The sequence below is a fragment of the Mustela putorius genome, unplaced genomic scaffold, assembly GCF_011764305.1.
Source record: "Mustela putorius furo isolate JIRA1106 unplaced genomic scaffold, ASM1176430v1.1 tig00000460_pilon_pilon_pilon, whole genome shotgun sequence".
Lineage (NCBI taxonomy): Eukaryota > Metazoa > Chordata > Mammalia > Carnivora > Mustelidae > Mustela > Mustela putorius.
In genome coordinates this window covers 12,246,349-12,271,139 of record NW_025421389.1, presented here as the reverse complement: position 1 = coordinate 12,271,139, position 24,791 = coordinate 12,246,349, and positions in this window count along the sequence as shown.

Genomic DNA, 24,791 nt, shown 5'->3' with positions numbered 1-24,791 from the left:
ATACCACTTATACCTCTTAAGATGGCTAAAATGAGAAAGACAGACAAAAACCCATTTTGGAAAGGATCTAAAAAGTTGAGCCTTCATACATTATATATGAAATGTCAAATAGTTCAGACACTGTGGAGAAAACAGTTTATTGGCTCCTTAAAATGCTCCACATAAATTGCCATGTGACCTAGGAATTCCAATCCTCAATATAGACCCAAGAGAAATTAAAATATATGTAGACACAAAAAGCTGTAAATGAATGTTCATAGCAGCATTATTCCCATAGCCAAATTGTAGAAATTGTAGAAACAACCTACATGTCCATTAACTAAAGAATGGATTTCTAAAACGTGGTATATCCATAAAACAGAATATTGTCCAGCAATAAAAAAATGAAGTATAGATACTTACTACAACATAGAAGAACCTGAAATTACTATGTTACTGAAATAAGAAGTCAGAAAGGATTACTTACTGTGTGATTCCATTGATGCGACATACCCATTTAGGCAAATCCATAGAGACAGAGGGTAAATTTGTAGTTACCCAGCACTGGGGCAGAGGAAGGAAAAGTGGCAATGGGAAATTACTGCTAATGACTATGGCGTTTCTTTCTGGAATGATGAAAATATTTTTAAAAATTGATTGTAGTAATGGCTGCACAACTCTCAGTATGCCAAAACCCACCAAACTCTGCAATTTAAATGGACAAATTTTATGAAATTTATCCTAATAGTTCTGTAAAAAGTGATTAAAAAAAAAAAGCTACAGTGAGAGCATAAAAGAAAAGCACTAACTAAACCTGGAGTTGAGAGATTTAAAACTGCTTCCTGGAAGAAGTGGCGACACATTGAGGCTCCATGTAACCAATGTAATTACTGGAGTAGAAAAATAAGTAAGATGTTCTCTGACCAGAATCCTTCTCCAGCTAGATATTCTGAAGCTAGATACTGGATAAGATCTCTAATTCTTAGGAATCTGACTTGACAATTTAATCCTTTGTACAATCTCACAGACAAAGGGCTTTCTAGACATTGAAATAGCAGATAAGAAGTTCCTGAGATGTGGGATATTCTAAGGAGACCCTGGAAATGCTTAGTATCATTAGAAACAAAGATTAAAGATAGGAGTGGCATAAGATGAATCAAGGGAGGAAAGTAGGAGTCAGCTATAAAGAGCCTTAAGTATAATAATAGAGGGTTAGACTTTATTCTAAAGGCTACGAAGTCACTAAAATCATTAAAGGAAGGGGATGACATAGTCAATTTTTATATTAAGAAGGGTATTGTCTGAAGTAAAAGTAGACGGAAGCAAGCCAGATGCATAACTGAGATGGGAATATGAATTAGGATATAGTTGTAATAAATAGAGGACAGACAATAATATGGACATTATCTGGAGTGAAAGCAGTTAGACTTAAAAAGTAGATAGGTGTAGAGCCTATAAGTGATAAAACTAAGAGAAATTGATGTTTGTAGGGGAAGAGGGTGAGATTTTTGTCTGGGGCAACTTAGTTAACAGTGATAAATCATTTTCTGATATAAGAAATCTGGGAAAAGCATCAGGCCTATTGGCAGGAGAGACAAGAATTTGAAGTTTGGAAAAATGAGTTTCAGTTGCATAGAAGACAACTGTATGGAGATGTACAGGAACATTGTGAGGTAAGGTTGTGATGAATCTTGAGTTTAGAGAGCTTTGGGCTTGAAGATAACAGTTGAAGCCATGGCATTGAGCAAAATCATCCAGGAAGAATGTATATGGTAAGCTTAAGGGAAGAAATCTGGAGAGCATAGAGGAAATAAAGGATTTTAAAAAACAAACAAACAAACAAAACAAATACACACCCACACAAAACCAAAATGAAACAAAAACACAAAAGAAGTGATGTCTTAAAAGCCAAGAAATTACATTTTCAAGGGAAAGGTGGTCAGCTGATTCACTATTCCAGAGACGTCAAGTATCTCAAAAGCTGGAAAATATACACTCCCTCCACAAGGAAATACAGGTCATGATGATCTTTGCAGGGCTGCTTCAAAGAAGTTCTAGCAACGGGAAGTTAGAATAGTGAATACAAACTTTAACAGAAAGAGTGGAAATCTACATCAAGAAATAAACTCAGAACAAAGGAAGTTGGTTTTTTGTTAGCTTTTTTGTAAAAGACACTATAGTGTGTTTTAAAGCTCATTTTGGGGAAAAAAACAATAGATAATTAAATGGTGAGTTTTCTTGAAGAATTGAAAAGAAATGAATCCATGAGACCAGGGAGAAATTAACCTTAGACAGATACACAATCCAGTGTCCGGAAAGAGAAGAAGGGAAGAATTACTGTGGATGTGACTGTGTGGGTGGATAAGTTATGAGTATTACCTATTTGTTAACTTCTACTCTGACAAGTAGAAGAACTGAGGGCATTTTTAAAGAGTTAGAAATAAGGATGCTGGCATTTGATGTCTTCAGAATAGTGATGGTGTGAAATATTCATCATGGGAAATGGGAGAGAGCTGGTTATCGAGGCGGTGTTGAAGCTCTATTGAGTTTAGAGACCACATGTTCACACACATTCTCTTTGAACATTTTCTCTAGAAATGATCAGCAGGACAAGTGTAATACAGAGAAAGAAGAGTTATATATATCCAGAGTCAATCCCACATGGACAATTTCAAATTCTAAACATACAGTGAAGGACTCTTCCCTGAATCATGGTCCACTTCCCCCATGTAGAATATAATAATGAAAGCAAGGACGTTATCTTTTGTACTTTATATTTGTATATATTTCACTTAGCATGAAATTAAGAAGGGCTTGAGAAAATTTTGAAAAAAATTTTGACTGAGAAAATTTTTAAAAATTTAAAAATAAATAAATAATGAAGTTATGAACTTGGGAGACACTCAGTTATATTCATGCCAGCCCTCATTTTATGTTTGACATGTCCATTAATAGTTTTAGTAAACACCTATTCTTATGTCTTATACAAGTGAAGACTCGAGGATGTGGACTGTTTCTGATATGCCTGATTATGTATAGTTTTATTCTTTACATTTTTTCTTTTTTTGTTGTTTTTATTCAAATTCCAGTTAGTTCCCATACAGCATAATATTGGTTTCTGGTGTACAATATAGCGATTAAACACTTCCATACAACACCTGGTGCTCAGCACAAGTGTACTCCTTAATCCCCACCACCTGCTTAACCATCCTCCCACCCACCTCCCTTCAGATAACCACCAGTTTGTTCTCTATAGTTGAAGTCTGTTTCTTGGTTTGCCTCATTCTCTCTTTTTCTCCCCTTTGCCTGTTTGTTTTTATTTCTTAAATTTCACATATGAGCAAAGTCATATGGTATTTATCTTTTTCTAACTTACTTATTTTGCTTGGCATAATACTCTCTAGTTCCATCCATACTATTGCAAATGGCAAATATCATTCTTTTTGATGGTTAAGTCATATTCCTACATCTTTATGTATTTATCAGTGGGTGGACACTTGGGCTGTTTCCATAATTTGTCTATTGTAGATAATGCTGCTATAAAACATCAGGGTACATGTATATCTTTGAATTAGTATTTTTGTATTCTTTGAGTAAATACCTATTACTGCAACTGCTGGATCATAGGGTAGTTCCATTTTTTACTTCTTGAGGAACCCCTATACTATTTTCCAGAGTAACTGCACCAGTTTTCATTTCCACCAGCAGTGCAAGAGAGTTCCTTCTCCATAGCCTTTCCCATACCTGTTGTTTCTTGTTTTGATTTTAGCCATTCTGACAAGAGTGAGGTGATATCTCTCTGTAGTTCTTTTCCTTGTAGAGAGAGAGAACAAGTGCATGTGGGGGTTGCATAGGGAGAGGAAGAGAGAGAATCTTAAGCAGAATCTACTCCCAGCATGGAGTCCAGTGCTGGGTTCAATCTCATGACCTGATGTTTACATCCCTCCAAAATCTAGATGTTGAAGCCCTAAACCCCAATGTGATCATATTAGGAAGTGAGGTCTTTGAGAGGTGACTGAGGTCCTCATGGTAAGATTAGTGTCCTTACAAGAAGAGGCCAGAGAGCTTGTTTTCCTTTTCTTTCTTTTCCTTGCATATGAAGACACAGCAAGAAGAAAGACTTATGCAACCCAGAAGAGAGCTATTACCATGAACCTAATTGGCTGACATCTTGATCATGCTCTTCCCAGCCTTCAGAACTGGAGAAATAAATGCCTGTTGTTTAAGCCACTCATTCTGTGACATTCTGTTATAGCAGCCAGTGCTGACTGGGACAACTAGGTTATGATTTAACAGATAAAGACATTTACCTAGATCATGATATGAGCTGAAATCAAGAATCAGATGCCTAACTGACTGAGCCACCAGATGCCCCATTTCTGCCCATTTTTTATTTGGATTATTCATTTTGGGGGGTATTGAGTTGTATAGGTTCTTTATATATTTTGGATGCTAACCCTTTATCAGATACATCATTTGGAAATATCTTCTCCCATTCAGTCGGTTATCTTTTAGTTTTGTTGATTGCTCCCTTTGCTGTGCAGAAACTTTATCTTGATGAAGCCCCAATAGTTTATTTTGGCTTTTGTTTCCCTTGTCAGGAATATATTGTCAGGAGACATATATTTAAATTGCTATAGTCAAAGAGGTTAATGCCTATGTTCTCCTCTAGGATTTTGATCTTTTCCTGTCTCACATTTAGGTCTTTAATCCATTTTGAGTTTATTTTTGTGTATGGTGTAAGAAAGTGGTGTAGTTTCATTCTTCTGCATTCTGTCCAGTTTTCCCAACACCAGTTGTTGAAATGACTTTGTATTTTTTCCCACTGGGTATTCTTTCTTGCTTTGTTGAAGATTAATTAACCATAAAGATGTAGGTTCATTTCTGGATTTTCTATTCTATTCTATTGGTCTATGTGTCTATTTTTCTGCCAGTACCACACTGTTTTGACCACTACAGCTTTGTAATAAAATTTGAAGTCTGAAATTGTGATGCCTTTAGTTTTGCTTTTCTTTCTCAAGGTTGCTTGGCTTTTCAGGGTCTTTTGTGGTTCCATACATATTTTAGGATTGTTAGTTATAGCTCTGTGAAAAATGCAGCTGATATTTTGATAGAGATTGCATTAGGTATGTACATTGCCTTGGGTAATACATACATTTTAACAGTATTTTTTCTTCTGATCCATAAGCATGGAATATCTTTCCATTTTTTGTGGCATCTTTAATTTCTTTCATTAGTGTTTTATAGTCTTCAGAGCATAGGTCTTTTAACTATTTGTTTAAGTTTATTTCTAGCTATCTTATTGTTTTATATTATACTAATTCACAACTATATACTTTTAACTTGTGATCAATGCCAGCACATTGAATACCATACAGAATAATTTCAGTGTCAAATAACAGAATACTGGTGTTATGGACCTGATGTTTACATCCCTCCAAAATCTAGATGTTGAAGCCCTAAACCCCAATGTGATCATATTAGGAAGTGAGGTCTTTGAGAGGTGACTGAGGTCCTCATGGTAAGATTAGTGTCCTTACAAGAAGAGGCCAGAGAGCTTGTTTTCCTTTTCTTTCTTTTCCTTGCATATGAAGACACAGCAAGAAGAAAGACTTATGCAACCCAGAAGAGAACTATTACCATGAACCTAATTGGCTGACATCTTGATCATGCTCTTCCCAGCCTTCAGAACTGGGAGAAATAAATGCCTGTTGTTTAAGCCACTCATTCTGTGACATTCTGTTATAGCAGCCAGTGCTGACTGGGACAACTGGGTTATGATTTAACAGATAAAGACATTTACCTACATGATACCATATCTGGAAGTTAATTTTGCTAAGATGGTGGTCCACAGCTCTAAAATTAAGCCTTCTTTTTATCCTTCTTCTCCTCTAGCCTCAGAATTGTGGCTTCCTGTTGTCTAATTCTTTTGTGGTAACAAGATGGTTTCTACAGGTCAAAGAATTCATGTTCTACAATATTCATGTCTAAAAATAGATCAAGTTTTCTACCATTTACAATTTATTTCTCATGAAAGAAAACCTTTCCTAAAATCTAATAGACTTTCCCTAAGGTGCATTGGCCAAGGGTGGATGACATTCTTGCTAAAAAGGAGGCTGGGGAATCAAATATACAGCATTGATGGTCTCCATTTGTAAGAGGCCATCCTATAGTAAGGAAGAATAGTCAAGGAAAGCTTGCTGGGTAGGCAGCATTGGAGACTTCATGCCAGAAGTTTGATATAGATCTATTAGAAGTTAATGCCCTCAGAACCCTTAGAAAAAATGCAGATCATGGCAATGTGGTCTCATCCTCTATCATGTGGAACCAATGTTCCCTTTCTCCTGAGCCCTCCTCTGGTCTCTGACTACCCCTAAAGCTTTCATTGGGATATGCCAGATGAACATGGTCTTTGTGAAATGACTACATGCTAAGATTTCTCCTCCCTTTAGAGGGAGTCTTCTTGACCAAAATTCACATTCCAGGAGGGATTTTGTTCAAATGGGATAATGAATTCATGCTTAAAAATGCAAAGGATAAAGCTTTCACTCTCTTCCAAGGAGAATGCTCAATTTGAAAGAGAATTTCCATGATCTAAATTATTGTATAATTAGGGAAAGTTTAGAGGAGCAAGTTTGAATGTGGTGCATTATAGAGCCTAAGGTATGTCGAGAATATTTTCTCCCCCTTGGCCCTGTCTGTTACCCCTATTCTCTGAGAAGTTGAGTGGGAGGTAGGGCTGTCCCTATGCATTTCTCTTCTCTGCTCTCTATCACTCAGGAACTCAGGCACACCTCTTCTGAGGCACAGAAAGATACACAAAGTGTATGTCATCAGGCAGTGCCTACGATGATGGGGGATAGGGTCATAGCATGGTTTGTAAGATGTTTATCTCCAATATAATGAATATGTCTTATGTACTTGTTGAAATAGCTAAATTTAATAGACATCTAGAAAGTATGGGACAAAATTATGCAATGAAGCTGAAAGTGCACTGGACCCTTCAGAGAGAAGGCGTGCTCATCATGCTCATACATGGATTTCCATCATCCATCAGCTGCTTCCTAGAAGAATAATTTTCTAATGAAATATTGCTTAATTCTAGAATAGCATTATTATCTGAATTACTTTTGATATAAGTTCTATATATTTCTGTTTTTAAAAGCCCATATTCCAGTATATTGTATTTGATTTGCCTTAAGACAAGGGCCAAAATTGTCATAGGAATTAAAGGGCCAAAGTGTTGACACAAGAATATAGTAAAGAATTGCATGCACTCTGGGATGCCTGGTTGGCTCAGTCAGTTAAACACTTGATTCTTGGTTTCAGCTCAGGTCATGATCTCAGGGTTGTAAGAGTGAAAGCAGCCTCGAGAGTCTCTCTCTATCTTTCCCTGCTCTTCCCCCTCTCCCCCTCCAACTCTCAAATAAATAAATCTTTAAAAAGAATTGCTTGCACTCTTCTAATTACCATCTTGCTCACATACTCTTTGAAAGTATAGAAAATAAGTCATTTTTTACTGTGCGTATGGTCAAAATTTCCACATGTATTTTTTTCTAAATGCTCTATCCTTTTTATAGTAGCTTCATGAAATTCAGTTTTTTTAAATTAATTTTTAAATTTTTTCATAAACATATAATGTATTTTTATCCCCAGGGGTACAGGTCTGTGAATCGCCAAGTTTACACATCTCACAGCGCTCACCATAGCACATATCCTCCCCAATGTTCATAACCCCACCACTGTCTTGCGACCCACCTCCCCCCAGTAACCCTCGATTTATTTTGTGAGATTAAGAGTCTTTTATGGTTTGTCTCCCGATCCCATCTTCTTTCATTTATGCTTTTCTTACCCCCCAGAACCCCCATGTTGCATCTCCACTTCCTCTTATCAGGGAGATCATATGATAGTTGTCTTTCTCTGATTGACTTACTTTGCTAAGCATAATACCCTCTAGTTCCATCCATGTCATCACAAATGGCAAGATTTCATCTTTTTGATGGCTGTATAGTATTCCATTGTATATATACACCACATCTCCTTTACTGTTCACCTGTCGATGGACATCTAGGTTCTTTTCATAGTTTGGCTATTGTGGACATGAAATTCAGTTTTAAAGGCAATACGTACTAGAGCTGCAATCAAATACCCCACTCTGGTTGTACCTACTGTTTGTTGTGTTTTGTTGAGCTCCCCGACTAATTTTAAGTCTTGAAAAGATAAAAACCATACTTCACATAGATCAGGTCCTAAGACCCTGTGCTCATCAAAGTGTCCTGAACACAGCAGGTGCTTGTTCAGACAACTCTTACTTCAAGTTGAAGATTCAAGTGACAATGATACTACATCAGCCTTCCTGGAGACAAACTTAGACCAGGTGCATATACATAGTTCTGGAGCTATGCGTGTCATCTTCCCAAACACAACCACTATGCTTTCAAGTACCCAACCAGCCAGCCAGGGAAATTGTATATAAAATATATAAATCTGATGGCAGGATGTGAAGGTCTTATCAGTTTAAGAAGCAATTGCCTTTCACTATCTACACATAGAATCTAGAGATGAATATTGACAAAATTTTAACATATTGTTTTTAATCGATGTCTTTATTTTACCTGGCATATATAACTATTACTTTGCACTGTGATTCAGTAAGGGAGAAATGAGAAACCCAACCAGAATTACATTGATTCTCTCCTGTGTATACAGTCATGGAAAGAAAACCACTGTGATTGTGGATGAGTCTCTGGATTCATTTCTTAGGGCTATTCTAACTAGATACTGTGAACTGTGAGCTTACTGCAGAGAAATGTATCATTTCACAGTTCTGTAGACTAGAAGTCCAAGATCAAGATGTAGTCATGCTTAATTTTTTTTTTTTTTTTTTTGAGGGCTGTGAAGAAGAATCTCTTCGATGCCTCTCTCTTAACTTCTGATGGTTTGTTAACAATCTTTGGCATTCCCTTGTTTGGGAGATGTACCACCCTGATTTCCACCTTCATCTTCACTTTTCATTCTTTCTGTGTGCATGTCTGTTTCTGTGTCCAAATTTCCCATTTATATAAAGATAGCAACCCTTATTTGATTAAGGCTCATCCTAACGGCCTCATTCGAACTTGATTACATTCTGGAAAAGGCCCTATCCCCAAATAAAGTTATTTCTGAAACACAGGGGCATTAGGACTCTAACATATTTTTGGTTTTGAGGGGGGCAGTGGGGAAAGGGGTGATACAAGCCATGACCATCTCAGCCTAGTGTGTCCCATGCACACAGTTCCTTTCATATTAATAATATGCATATATGGTTTCATTTCTTTCCATCATAAAAATAACCTTCTTACTACATGATTTGCCCAGCTGCTGTTTGAAAAGAGACTCAGAAAGCAAAGGATCATCAGAATGGGAAAGGAAATGTTCAACTGCTAAAGGGAAGCTCTGTACACTTTCAGGGAGGACAGCTGGTGGGCACGGCTTGCTCAGGTGAAGAGGAGTTGAAGAGGTTGAAAGAGTGGGCAGACTCTTTAATGCTTGTTTCTGAAAAGCTAAATGGAATCTGGCCATCAAAGTTACAGTCTGAGTGTCTAGTGCCCACTTCACAGGGTCACCATCTGGAGGGGCTGTTGGCTATAACCCTGGGGAGTTTCTGAGCCTTGTTTCTTGACAGTAATAGCTACCGTGTCCTTGGATCTTACTGTATTGGAGGTGGCGTGTTAAGCACTATCTTACATCATTGCCTTCTACACTCTTCAGCATTCTGCACTCAGGCTTAGCTCTGAGAGAGCCTGCCCAGGTAAGGGAAGGAGGTTCAGAGTGGTTAGCTGTCTTTTCCAGCAGTTAGGCCAGCGTTTGAACCCTGGTTGTTTGAGCAAAGAGTTTCAGTCTTTGACACATTGTTGCTCCTGGAATCAACGTCCTTCCTCTTTCTGGTTCATGCCAGTCAAGCCATGGGATGGGAATGCAACCCTAGACTTCAGCCCTTATGTGTCGCCCAACTGAAAAGCATGGCGCACTAGGAACATCTCAGGGGCCTGAGATCTGCGACCAGATGCTGAGCCTATTCTGTCATTCCTTTTGTAAGATGTGGTACTGGGCAACATACACATAAAACCATGGAGTAGGTGTGAACTCTTACCTTGCAGGAAAGACACCTCTTTCCCCATCTTATCACCTGCCATGGACTAAATGTGTGTGCCTTACCTGTCAAATTCATATGTTGAGACTTAGTCCCCGGTGTGATGATATTTGGAGGTGTGGCCCTTGGGAGGTGATTAGGTCTTGAGAGTAGAGCCCTGAGCAATGGAGTTTGCTCAGATATATAATGAGAACTCCCTTACCCCTTCTGCCACATGAGGACACAGTGAGAAAACAGCTTTCCATCTATAAACTGGGAAGTGGGCTCTCACCAGACACTGAATCTGCCAACACCTTGATCTTGGACTCCCCAACCTCCACAGGTGTGAGAAATATATGTTTGCTATTGAAGTCCCCTAGTTTGTGGCATTCTGTTACAGCATGGATGAAGACATCACTTTAACCCTCCTTCCCTCCAATACTTAGATCTTATCCCTGCTCCAGTACCTGATTGTGTAACTTTAGAGAACATGGCCTTTGGCTTTATTTCCTCTCTTCCTTCAACTTCCAAATCTCTTACTTTGTTTTTTCTTTCTTTCTTTCTTTTCTACTACAAAGCATAAGGCAGCCAGACTTCATCTGACTCTGCTTTACCATAGAAGGATCATTGACTATATAATTACAGTTCAGGGAATAACGTTTGTTAGTTAACTTCTGTTTTTCATAACTGATTTGATGACTGAGCTTTCAGCAGTTTTCAAAAAGCTGTAGGGAAATGTGCATGAATAGAAGCATTTGTGTGTGTGTGTGTGTATGAGAGAGAGAGAGAGAGAGTCTGTATATTCAAAGTGTATAGTTTATTTAATAAAGTTATTTTTTATTTTCTAAGCAGACCACCATCCATTACCACAACCAAGCCTTAAAGACAGTCCTGACCTTCATGCAGGAAAGAATAAACCGGCTAGCACTCTTACCTCCCCACCCTGGACACACAGTACTTCTTGCTTCATGGGAAATTGTGATCTTATTAAGAAAAATGAGTTTTTCTGGGACGTATTTACAACCTATGAAGTTAGTGTTAATGTTAACCAAGGTGATTATATTCTCCAGTCTTATGTCACTGGGGTTACAGAGAAGGAAGAAGAGGGCCTATGTGGTTATAAGCTGGCTGACATGGTGTAAGTCCTTTTTTAGAATAAAACAGCTTTAGGGGAAGGAGAGCAGGACCAGAGCACAGTGCTCACAAAAGTCACAGGACTGAGAATAGGAACGTAAGCATCAGTGCTACAGACATCTGAAATACCGGAGTGTGCTGGGTTTGAAATCCAGAAGTCCTAATTCAAGGTTTTCTCTTAGGTATTTTCCTGACTACCACATGTACCATCACTGACAAATACAACCAGGCTTTGTTTTTTATGTTTTTTCGTGTGTGTGTGTGTGTGTGTGTGTGTGTGTGTTTGTTTTAATTTCATTGAAATATATGTATTCAGGAAAGTGTGGCTACCACAAACTTGAACACGTGTGTGTGCAACACCCAGATCAAGAAACAAAATGTAACCTGTGACTGGAAATTCCCTCATCCTCCTTTCTAGTTTTTTTTTCTTTCCCCCCCCCACCCTATGCTGAGAATCACACTTGGGGGGGAAAAAAAAAGGTACAGCTGGGTGGCTCAGTTAGTAGAACGTCTGCCTTCGGCTCAGGTTATGGTCCTGGGGTCCTGGGATTGAGCCCTGCTTCGGGCTCCTTGCTCAGCAAGGAATCTGCTTCTCTCTCTCTGCCCTTCCCCCTGCTTTTGTGGTCTCTCTATATCTCTCTCAAATTAATAATAAAAGAAGACTGCTTGTGCCTATACACTTTTATTTACGTGGAGACAAGCCACAGAAACAACATAAGCATATATAGAAGACACTGTACAGTCGGTCCTGGAGCTTGGCTCTGAGGACTGACACTTCAGTGGATGATACAACAGTTTAGAGCAGCTTCCTGGGGTTCCTGTGCTGACAGGCTAACATGTTGAGGTGCTTGTCATGGAATTTCAGCAAAGAATCTGGCTATAGAGGTCCTCACTTCACAGGTTCCTCGCTCTTTTTCCTCCCCAAACATGGATTAGATAAGCATTTGAAATAATAATTATGCACATACGAGGTCAGTCTCAGCTGGTGAATCTTTAATTGCGGTAGATGCCCGGGCTCGCCGTCTTTCCTCAGGCCCGTTCTACCCATCCTCCAGATTCTCTGGGCTCCTCTGTCTCTATACATGGTGCTTCGTTATATTACAGAGAATTTTCTCTCTGGGCATAATTTCGAGCACAGACTTAAAAGTGGTTAATATTTTTTGAAAATATCTTTGTCAATGTCTCAGGCAGCTTGTGAAGGTGAACATATACTACTCCTCATGTTGTCTCTAAGGCATATAGTTATCTTACCTATATTTTTGACCAGTATTCATAATTTTTTTTAACTTTATGGTTTTCACTCACAATAATCCATGTTTGTAAAAAAATATTCTTTGGAACATTTGTTGATCAGAAGTAGAACCCATATAAAGTACTGTGGTTATAAAAAAAAGATTAGTGTTTCTGATCAGTAAAGAAGTTTCCCCAAATTCTGTCTCTTTTCTCCTACACTAAGAAATCATAGCCATCAGTGATGGTGCAGCTTGAGTGAAGTCTGTCTATCCTCACCTCACATGAAAAGCATGAATGAATGAATGAAGAGCTATTTTGTACTTTTAGCAAACTACTGCAAACAAAAATTTATCCTTGAGTATATATTACATTTTGAGTGGACAAAACTCAAGGCTAATTCAAGATTAATTCAAGAATTAATTCAGCCACATACTAGACAAACTGGACAAGTTATCTAGCTCCGAGTGGTCTGTTTTCTCCCCATACAATGTGTTTCAGCCTTCCCTGTCAGCACGAGGGCTGGTTGAGATCTGTGAGTCCAATGCAGTGAAGTGCTCTACAGAAGTAAATTACAGGTCTTTCTCCTCATGTTGCGCTGGGGCCAAGAGAGGGGCACTCTCTTTGATCCTGACATTGCCTCAAGAAATCTATTGGGTTACTACACAAGGAGATGTGATTTCTTGCTAGAATTATAAGCTGTCTTTGTTAATAAAAAAGATCACCACCAGCCCATCCTCTATACCACAGAACCTTTATCCAGTTTTGACATGATGTGGATCCCTTGGTCCTTACAACAATAGACCATTTACTGCCTTGTGGCTTAGAAAAGATACTTTCTGTGGCAATGGACACACACACAGTTTATTGGGCCATGAAGCCATCATAGCCTGAACTCTGGAATCACCACCACAATTTTAAAACTAACTGAATTAGGCAGACATTCTGGGACATATGCTCTATTTCTATGGGATATGCAAGGGTTTCACTCCACCTGAGTATCTAATTAGCTTTTCTTAACTATATTAGGAGGATGCCTATTACAAATGTATTTTTGGGGATGGGGGAAAATATAGTTATCTACAAGCAAACAGAATTCTGATGTCTTTGTGAAACTCAAATCTGTCTTCTTGAAAACTGCCATTCTTTAATCCTCATTGGATGTGAATTGCACACAGGGAGATTATATGGCTCTGTCATTAATAGCACACGTTTTGAAATCAGACATCCTGACTCAACTGTTTTCTAGCAGTGTGACCTTGGGAGTGTAAATCGCCGGGTCTGTGTTCCTTCTTTGTAAATAATACTATCTGCCTTGGAGTGCTGTTTGTGAGGTTTACATGAGATAATATACAAGAAAAGCTTAGAACAGAGCCTAACACATAGTAGGTACTCATTCAACTGAAGCTTTTCTTATTACCCACCTCACATCCACTTATGGAGACATAAAGGAGTGAATTGATTCATTTCCATTTTCCAGCACTAACATTTCTTCTGGTCTTCTAGCAACACTGCCTTCTCAGGCATGCTCTTTATATTCTAAATTGTTGGGGGTGAAAGGAGGGGGAGAAAAATCCACATGATCCAAATTATTTCGTGCCATTAAAGCACTTATGTTCTAAATGATGGGCAATCAAATCTCACGCTTCAAAGACTAGCTTGATCGTTAAAAAGTCTCCATTCTTTCTAAATGTGGGTGCTCCATAGCAGATGGTGCTGTCAGTGATATAGTGTCCTTCCTACAATGAGCAAGGATGGTTTAATAGGGCCTTACCTTTGCAAAGCAATTTCCTTGCTAGTTAAGAGTGTGCTCAGAAGTCAAATTATGCAGGTTATATTCCAGCTCCTTCATTTACTTATTGTTTAACCTTGGGTAAGTTATTAAATTTCTCTTCTCCTTTGCTTCTCTAGCAGTGAAATGGAAATATTGGCAGTAATTACCTCAACACGTTGTTGTGAGTGTTTGGTGCAGTAATGAGAAGATGCGTATAAAGCTCTTAGCCATGCCTGGCCCATAGTTTTACTATGAATTTTATTATCAGTTATAATGTTATTTTTACCAGTGTCTATTTGTTTGTGCCCTATTCATGGCATAAAAGGCTGATGAATCCCAATAGTTTACATCACAAGAGGGTAATAACCCCATTGTTGTTTTTAAGAAAACTGGAACGACCCCCATTACAAACTTAGAATATCATTACAAACTGTTCAAGAGAAGAGTGTATCCCTGTGATGCCAGAAAATGACTCCAGGTCCATCTCATGGCATCACAGAGATCTAAATAATCAAGTGAGAGCTACAGACGGGGTATGGGAGTCTGAACTTCATTTTGTATTTTCTCCTTGTTGATATCAGAATAGTGCTACTGGGTATAATTGCTTGTAGCTTCTCTAAGCTGACAGAGCAAGGAGATATGTGTGTGCATACTAACCCATGTTCCAGATACATACATCTCTGGCTAGCTGTGTGTACTGAGCTGGACGTGTGTCCTTGGTGATGTCTCTAAGTAACCCATATCCACGTTGGTTTTTCTAGTTTCAATCCCTTTCTTATTTATGTGTAACCTCCCACTTCAACAGTGAGCAACCTGGTTCCCACCATCTGCCATCACATAAGTTATTCACTTCAAATACAAATGTATGGCAGCATCAGAATTGTCAGTCTGCACTCCTGGGGGAACATTTCTATCAGCTGGAGCGCAGTGCTTACATACAATCTCTCTTGCTTTGGGTCTTACAGAATCATTTCTAGTTGCATAGGTAAGCAACTTTGCCCTCACCTCCTTCAGTGAGGTGTGCCATAGATCTGTAATGCAGTCAGATTGTTTTGTCCATGTCTGCATTCCATCGTGAAATACTGTGACCTTTTAAATGAATTTATTTTTTTATTTTTCATTTATTTTTAATTTTTAAGTAGGCTCCGTGCCCCTCATGGAGCCCAACACAGGGCTTGAACTCCTGATCCTGAGATCAAGACCTGAGCTGAAATCAAGAATCAGATGCTTTCCAACTGAGCCACCCAGGCTCCCCTTAAATGAATTTATTTAAAAAAAAATTACATACATCAAGGTTCACTCCTTAATGATGGAAAGTTCTATGCTATAAAGTCTTCTGGATTTTGACAAGTGCATAGTATCATATACTCACCATTATTGTGCCGTGCAGAGTAGTCTCATGTCCCTAAAAAAAATGCTCTGTGCTTCATCTATTCAACATTGTATGCCCCACTGACTTTAACTCTCTCTTTAGTTTTGCCTTCTCCACAATGTCATATAATTTAAATCAGAGAGTATCTAGGCTTTTGGAGACTGGCTTCTTTCCCTTGGAAATACATATTTAAGGCTCAGCCATGTCTTTTCACAGGCTGGCTCATTTCTTTTTATCTTTTCCACTACTCCCCACCCTCCACCTCTTGGTTTCTGGAAACTACCATTTTAATCTCTGATTCTATGAATTTGGCTTTTTTAGATGCTATACATACACATATGAATGTATGTATTTGTCTTTCTCTGTCTGACTTATTTCACTTAGCAGAACACTTTCAAGGTCCATCTATACAGGTCTTAAAATCAGTTGTGTAAATAGCTAGGAGTGCCTTTGCAGGATCTTGTGGTGAGACTGTGTTTATCTCGGTAAGAAACCCCTATATGGTGCCGGAGAGTGGCTGTGTGATTTGCATTCTCATCAGCAATGAACGAAGGCTCTTATTGCTCTATATCCTTCTCAGCAATTGATATAATCAGTTTTTTTTTAATTTAGCCATTTTAGTCTATATGCATTAGCATCTTATTGTTTTCATTTGAATTCTGTAATGACAAATGAAGTTGAGAAACTTTTTTATATGTTTCTTTCCTATCAATGTATTTTCTTTGTTGAGGTATCTGTCTGAAATTTTCTCCAACTGGGTTGTTTGTTTTTTCATTGTTGACTTTTAAATGTTCTTTGTATATTTTTGCTGTGAGTCTTTTATCAAATATATGTTTCACAAATATTTTCTCCCAGGCTGTAGCCTTCTTTCCATCCTCTTATTACTGTTTCCCTCACAGTAGAAGTGTTTGATTTTGATAAAGTCCAACTTATATCACTTCTAGACTTTTGTGGATCATTGTCTTTGTGTTATATCTAAAAATTCAAACTCAAGGTCCAATAAATTCTCTCTGGGATTTTTTTTTTTTTTTACAGATTTCATTTTACATTAAGGTCTAAGATCTATTTTGAGCTCATTTTTGTGAAAGGTGTAAAGTCCATGCCTATGTTTATTTCTTCCTCCTTCAATCCCTCCCTCCCTCTTTGCTTTTCTTTCTTTCTTTCTCTCTCTCTTGTCTCTCTTTCTTTCTTTCATTCATTCATTCATTATAGATTGTGATTTTGTCTTGTAAGGAATTGATTCATTTCATCTATGTTATCAAATTTGTTTGCAAGTAAGTTGTTTATAAGTTTGTTATCATAATGCCAATGAGATCAATAGTGATGCCCTATTTTTCATTTCAGATATTAAAAATTTGTGCCTAGATAAAAGGTTCATCCATTTTATTGATAATATGAAAGAACTAAATTTGGTTTCTTTGATTTTCTCTATTGACTGCCTGTTTTCAGTGTCATTGATTTTTATACATCTTTTCTTCTGCTTACTGAGGCTTAAATCGCTCCTCCCTTTCCAGTTTCATAAAATGAAATTTTGGATTATATATTTTGAATTTCTTCTTTTGTAATTTATTTATTTATTTTAAAAATATTTTATTTATTTATTTGACAGAGATTTGTAATTTATTTATTTATTTTAAAGACATTTTATTTATTTATTTGACAGGCAGAGAAGCAGGCATAAATAGAGGAAGCAGGCTCCCTGCTGAGCAGAGACAACTCCCCCCCGCCAATGTGGGGCTTGATCCCAGGACTCTGGGATCATGACCCAAGCTGAAGGCAGAGGCTTTAACCCACTGAGCCACCCAGGTGCCCCTTTTGTAATTTATTTATTAATACTATATATTTCTCTCTAAATACTGCTTTTGCTCTATCCTACAGATTTTGATAAGTGGTGCTTTCATTTTCATTAATTCAAGCTACTTTTCTTTTTCTTTTCTTTCTTTTTTTTTTTTTTTTGAGAGAGAGAAAGAGAGAAGAACAGGAGGGGCCAGGGGCAGAAGAAGGAGGGGCAGAGAATCTCAAGCAGGCTCCAGACTCAGCACCGAGCCTGACATGGGGCCTGACCCTGAGATTGTGACCTGAACCAAAGTTGATATTTAGACACCTAACTAACTGAGCCACCCAGGTGCCCCCAAAATATTTTAAAATTTCTCATGAGACATTTTTGTCTTATGCCAAGTTTAGAAGTGTGTTATTTAATTTCTAAAAATTTGCAGATTTTCTAGCTATCTTTTTGTTACTGATTTCTAGTTTAATTTCATTGTGGTTAAAGACCGTATTTTATTATTTGTATTCTTCTAAGTTTTTTAAGGTGCGTTTTATGATCTGGTCTAGAATATGGCCTATATCATCAATAATTGTTCCATGTAAGCCTGAGAAGAAGCTAACTGTTACCTTATGGAAAATTGATCAAGTTGATTGGTACTGTTAAGCTGAACTTGATTCTTACTGATTTTCTGTCTGTTTAATATATCAATTACTAAAAGATGGGAGCTAGAGTGCAAATTTCATACAGGATTTGCTAATTCTATCAGATTTTGCCTCACATATTTTGAAGTCTCCTTGTTAGGTGCATACAACTTTCTTTACAGCTTCATTATTTTACTTTTACTTATTCTTTCTCTGATGACTTTTCTATTTGTATGTAGATCTGAGTTTTCATTGTGAGTTTCATTTTCATTTTCCATGAAAGGTTTTTTTTTTTTTTTTTTTAATCATTTCTTTCAGGGCAAGTATGCCACCAATAAATTATCTCAGGTTTATCTTTAAAAATCTTAATTTCTTCTTTGTTTTTGAAGGAAAATTTCACTGGACATAGAATTCTAGGTTGGAATTTTTTTTTCTATGCTTGAAAGATTTCATGTCACTCTTTATGCCAGTGTGGTTTCTACCCAGAAGCTTGCTGTATTTATTATCCTTGCTCCTCTATAAGTAAGGTGTCTTTATTCCTCCCTCTGACTTTTTTCAAGATTTATTTCTGCCTTTGATTTCGGCTTTTGATTTTCCATTTCTAGAATATGATATTCCTAGGTGTGCTTTTTGGTATTTATCTCCCTTAGTGTTCTTTGAGCATCCTGGATCTGTGGTCCAGCATCCATAATGAAGTTTGGGAAGTTTTCAGACATTGTTACTTTAAATATTCTTTTCTGCCCATTCTCCTTTCTCTTTCTGTTATACTAGTTAAGTGTATGTTCCACCTTTTTGAAATTATTCCATAGTTCTTTATTTTAAGTATGCCCCATGCAATCTGGGGATACATTCATATTTTTTAGAAGTAATTTCTTTACTTGTTTGTTTTTAGTAATCTCTACACGCCATGTGGGGCTCAAACTCATGACTTCAAAGTCACATGCTCTTCTGACTCAGCCAGCCAGGCACCCCAACCCACAGTTCTTTAAGATTTTTTCATTACTTTTCCTTTTTTCATTTCAGTTTGGGAAGTTCTGTTGACTTGCATTCAAGCTCACTGATTCTCTCCTCAGCTCTGTCCAGTCTACTGATGAAACCATCAGAGACACTTCTTTTCTATTATGGTGTTTCTCATTTTCAGCATTTCCTTTTGATTATTTCTTAGTATTTCCATCTCTGTGCTTATATTACCCATCTGTCTGGGCTGTGTTTAATGTTTGTTCATGCCAGATGCTTCAAATTCTTCTAGTGTCCTAGTTTTTTTTCTTTCCTCTAGACATCTGGCTTCCCTAAGAAATTTTCCTCAGAAACAGTCTGTATAAAAGATACATTATGAGATCCATTTTAATTTAAAATATGACTTTTTAGGAACCTGGATTTTAAAATATGATCTAGTGGCCAAAGTACTTGAAATAATGCAACTAAACATTTACCTGATTCTGAAATTTAAAATCCTTGCCTTCTTTTTTCTCTTATTCTTTTTTTTTAAAGTTTTTTATTTATTTATTTGAGAGAGCAAGAAATAGCGAGAGATAGAGCATGAGCACAAAAGAAAGCAGGGGAGAGAGGAAGAAGCAGGCTCCCCGCTGAACAGGGAGCCTGATGTGGAGCTCCATCCCAGGACTTTGGGATCATGACCTGAGCCGAAGGCAGATGCCAAACCAACTGAGCCTCCAGGCTACCCTTCTTTTTTCAATATAAAACTAATGAATCATTGAACACTACATCAAAACCAATGATGTACTACTCTATGTTGGCTAACTGAATATAATAAAAAAATAAATAAAACTATAAGAAGAAGACAATTCTTGATGTTTATATTCTCATTTCTAGAGCCTTATAAAAACTGTCCCTCTTAAAGAAACAAGAAAAACTCAATATGATCAGGGGTGAAGAAAGAAGAGTGCAAAGATCTATAATAACATAACTATTCTAAAATCCACCCGATGATGAAAAATACAGAGATTTTTTGAATGTTTACATCTTTCTTTAAGTAGGGTGTTCCCAGTTAATTCCCTCACCAGCCAGAAGACAGCAGAAGTTTATGATGCACTCTACTAGGAAGAAACAGTGAACTAGGGACCAGACTCCTTCATTCATATGCCCATTCACTTGACAAACATTTACTTAGCGATTTCTATTTGCCAGGCATTGTGAGGCAGTCTTACAAACTCATCCTATGAAAAATTATGCAAATCATTGTATCTCTCTGAGTTTCAATTTCTATAACAGCAAAACAAAGAGAATTATATTTGTCCACAGTCCTTAGCATGAGGTTCAAATGAGATAGTGATTGTGGGTGTCATTTGAAACGCATATGATAGCATATAGCTTTATTTATTCTTAGTTTATTTAAACTAAGTGTCTGTTTACAGACATTCCAAACAAACATGTGTAAACACATTAGTTTACATATATTATGTTTACATATAGAAGATGATATTTGAACTACATTTCAGAAGCTTGACAGGGATTATGTTTTTTCATTAGTTTTACTTATCTGATTTCTTATTTCCATGATATCACTCACCCACCCACCCTCAAGCTTCCTTACATTCCCTTTTCTCTTGGAATAAAAGCTCCATTTTCCTGGCTCAGTTTTGTAATCCATCATTCTATAACTTTGGCCTTGATTTTCACAAAAATTAAGGATTCCTTAGTAGTGTCTAACATTTTAGACAAGCAAAACATGCCATCCTTTTGTGGGGCAGATGGAAAAGTTGAGCCAAAGAACATTCCTGAGTGAGTCAAGGACAGGGTTTACAGGAAGTGACACTATGCTTCAGTCCAGACAGCTACCTTCCTATAAAATTCACAGACCCATTAAATCTGCAATTAATAACAGTAACATCAGGTCTTAGATCACATTGTTCCTGCTTCTTGGAGCTATTCATGGAAGCTACTGAGCTGTGGCCACCATCTCCTCCTGTGGTATTATTCGTTGGTTTCCTGCAAAGGTGTTACACAGAAAGAGTGATTTATCTGTATCTACTTCCCTCACATGGACAAAACTCTTCAGCCAGAATTCTGAGCCTAATTTCCACCCATTATGCTTACTGGAGCAATATGCTCTGCTGTCCCGAGTAGATAAAAACCCGAGACTCTTTCTGTATTATACTCATTGAATGACTTGGAAATAAATTAAGTTCTAAGCACAGCAAATGAATAGCTGTAAGGTGCGTTGGTTTATCATAATATACCAACTCTCTCCTTCTTCCAGAACCTCAGTCATTATGCACGGTGAGTTTCCTCAGTGGAAGTTGGATGAAACATTGCACAGGACATCTAAACTTTAAGAAAAAACATTTGTCTGACCTCCCAGAGGCTATTAACATATCCTGCTGTCTTTTCATTATGGTTTCTCCCTTTGTACTAGAACCCCACAATGACATGTCTTTAAATGTCATTCAAAAATTAAGAAGACCAGACCCAGGGGGTGAAAAAGACAGAAAACTGAGGAAAGAAACAACTGTGGAAAAAACAAACATTCCTTGGAAGCAGAAAATGTAATTACTACTTATTTTTTTTTCCTAGAAGATAAAAAAAGAAGAGCATTGTAAAGTAAGGTCATTGGACAAAAAAAAAAAAATACATATGAGTTCTTGTGTAAAATAATGGCATCTTAGGGAAAACAAATAAGAAATGGATGACAGAGATAAATTGTATTTTTATAAAACATGAAGCAAAGGTCAGAATTATCCTTCCCCTAATTTTTATGCATCCTTCACATGATCTATGGAAGCTCTGTATAGAAAGCTATACAGAGCAGTCCTCTTTCAGTCTTTTCCATGTTTTTGTTAGGAGTGAGGCCCTCTTGCTGTTGAGTTAAGTAGTAGACCTTTTGTGGCAAAATAAACATTGATCAATATAGTAATTAGTAAGATGACTTAAGGATAATGAGAACGACATGAGGTAATATTTGGTAAATTTTTCTAAGCACGTCATTCCAGAGGAAAGAGGATATAACATCCTTGAGAGATAAAAATAATACCTTAATGATGATGAGTCTAAAATAAGACCCTTAAAAATGAAAAGAGTCTAAACAAAATAGTAGCTTGGGGTATTAAAAAGATATGTTAAAAACTCTAAAACCCATATGTCTTAGCTGTGCTCACACTAACTCTATGAGATCGGTAGAAATGGAGGACTTTCTGTCCACTTTGCACAAAAAGACACCAAAACCAAACTAAGAAATGGGGCTACTATAGAGATTAGAATCTAGCTCATCTGGTTATCAGACAAGAGCTTTTTCCAAAGTATTATTGTCCTTATTTACAACACACACACGCACAAACATACATACACACCCCACCCAAAGAAACTTCCTTACTTGATATGATGATTCACATTTATTTGCAGATGAGAGAGTCCCATTAACTGATGACCTTTAAAAAGCCTCTCCATAATTCACAGTGCACAATTACCAGTTTGGTCTGAATAAGTTAATAAGAGTAGGGGTCATAAAGTAATAGCAGCCACAAGAACCAACCATTTTGGGGTGTTCACTGGGATAAACATTTTATGTGAGTTATGTCAATCCATTTTCACAAGGTCCCTGTAGAGTTGTAGAGTCGTCTGCGTACAGACGAAGAAAGTGATACACAAAGAAATTAAAGAGCACTTCATTGTAGCATAGGTATTAAGTAGCTGAACTGGGATTTGTGCCTGTTTAATTCTATGTGGAACCTGTTCTCTCAAGCCCCACACTACACTGCCTGAATCAGGCCTGAGCTAGGCTCCTTGAGCATGTTGAATGCTTCCAAAATGCCTTTTTTTTTGCATTAAAATTTAGCCTTCATGCAGGACTTTGTCCCATTAGAAAGAATAATGTGTTTCTAGGAAATATTCTTAAGTGTGATACAAAGATTTCAAAATATAGTTTTGCTTTAGCTAAGGATCAATTCTTTTATATCTTCCACTTTGAAAATATATATTTGCCTTTTAAAGAACTTTTAACTGGACAGAAGCATACAGAGCAAAAAGACAACACTAGCATTAAGGATTTAATTATGGATGCCAGGGCGCCTGGGTGGCTCAGGTGTTAAAGCATTTGCCTTTGGCTCGGGTCATGATCCCAGGGTCCTGGGACTGAGACCCACATTGGACTCCCTGCTCAGCATGGAGTCTGCTTTTCCCTCTCCCTCCACTCTTTCCCCTGCTTGTGCTCTCTGGCCCTCTTTGTCAAATAAATAAAGAAAAGCTTTAAAAAATAAGAATAATTGTTATGGACGCTAGATTAATAATGCTAGTATAGATTAACATTGCTAGTGTAGATTAACATTGCTAGCATAAGTTAACATTACTAGTGTAGGCAGGAGCCACTCAAGAGGGAGTATCAAGGGAATCAGCCTCCAGCACCAACTGCTATTAAAAACTTCATTCTACAGAAAAGGCCAATAGTCTGTCTGACTTCAACCACAATTCTTTGACTCTAGCTATAATTTCTTTGGACAAATCTTCCTCGGAACAAATAACCCCAATGCAGTATAAGAAACAATAACAACTCAAGGAAGAGAGAAGGGATAGAGACAAGTGATTTAGCTAAGTTTCTTTCCTAAGAGTCACTAAAATGGTCATCCCAAAGACCCTAAGAAGAACATTTTTATGACCTGGACTTTTGCATTTCAATGAAGAGGAAGGCATTAGGCAGTAGTGTTCTTCCAGCGCTCAAGATAACTACTGGCATCATGGCTTTATGAGTATTTGGTCTTCCTTGATAGGAGTTATCAAAACAGAAGAGCTCACCTTCCCAAAGTTAAGTTCCAAAGGGCTTTGACACATTTTTAACCCATGTCCTAGTAAGCAAGGTCCTGATACCGGAAAACAAAAACAAAAATCAAACAAATTAAAAAAATGGAAAATATTTTTGGTTGGTATGAAAGTAAAATCCAAAATGGAAAAGAACTTTCAATGGAAATCTATCAGTTTTATCCCCAAATTCATCCATATGTCCTTTCAGTAGATGTTTACTGAAGACCTGTTTTATAATTTTTAACTATAATTCTTCTTGTACTTATTATAAGTATCTGAATTACTTGTTGCCACACCATGCCCAGTCTTGCCCCAAGCCCTAGCACTTCCATAGATGAAGGAGCTTCTCTGAGAGATTGGGTCTGGCCCTGAAATTGACCATTGGTGAGATTTCAGCCATATAGCAGAGGATGGGCTGGTAAGACAGCATAAGATAAGACAAATAGGGAAAGATGGGACCAGATCCAGCTATGTATGTGCTTTAAAAGTGGTATAGGCACTGGGGAAAAAAAAAAAAAAAAAAGATAGGTCCAGTTCACAATAATAAAACCTCCAGTGACTTACACAAAATCAGGTATCAAGAGGGCGTGAACAGCATGAAGAAAATCCAAGAGTGAAGATGTACCTGAGGAACAAGGAAATCTATCCTAGTTTGCAGGATTCAAGTCCCTGGATTTGGTTCGAAAGAATGACTCAAGGGCTATCACAAACTAGATAATGCCCTATAGCATAGGGAGTCAACATAGTTAGCCTGGCATTTGACCAAATGGGTTGTTTCCTATATGGAGTAGGTAAAAGATGTGAGTAGAGTATCTCCTGTTGGGAGTTCTATAAAATGACAGAATGTGCTGCCCTCACCCAGGGGTAATCTCTCTAGCAAGTTAGGGCTCCAGGAATAATAAAGATATAGGTCCCCAGACATTCCACTCTAGGAAGCTTCCTATTTTTGCTGATATTCTATGCTTCCAATGGTCCTCACATGCATGGGTGCTGAGCAGCCTGAAACTGACAGTAATGATCCTAGAGCCACA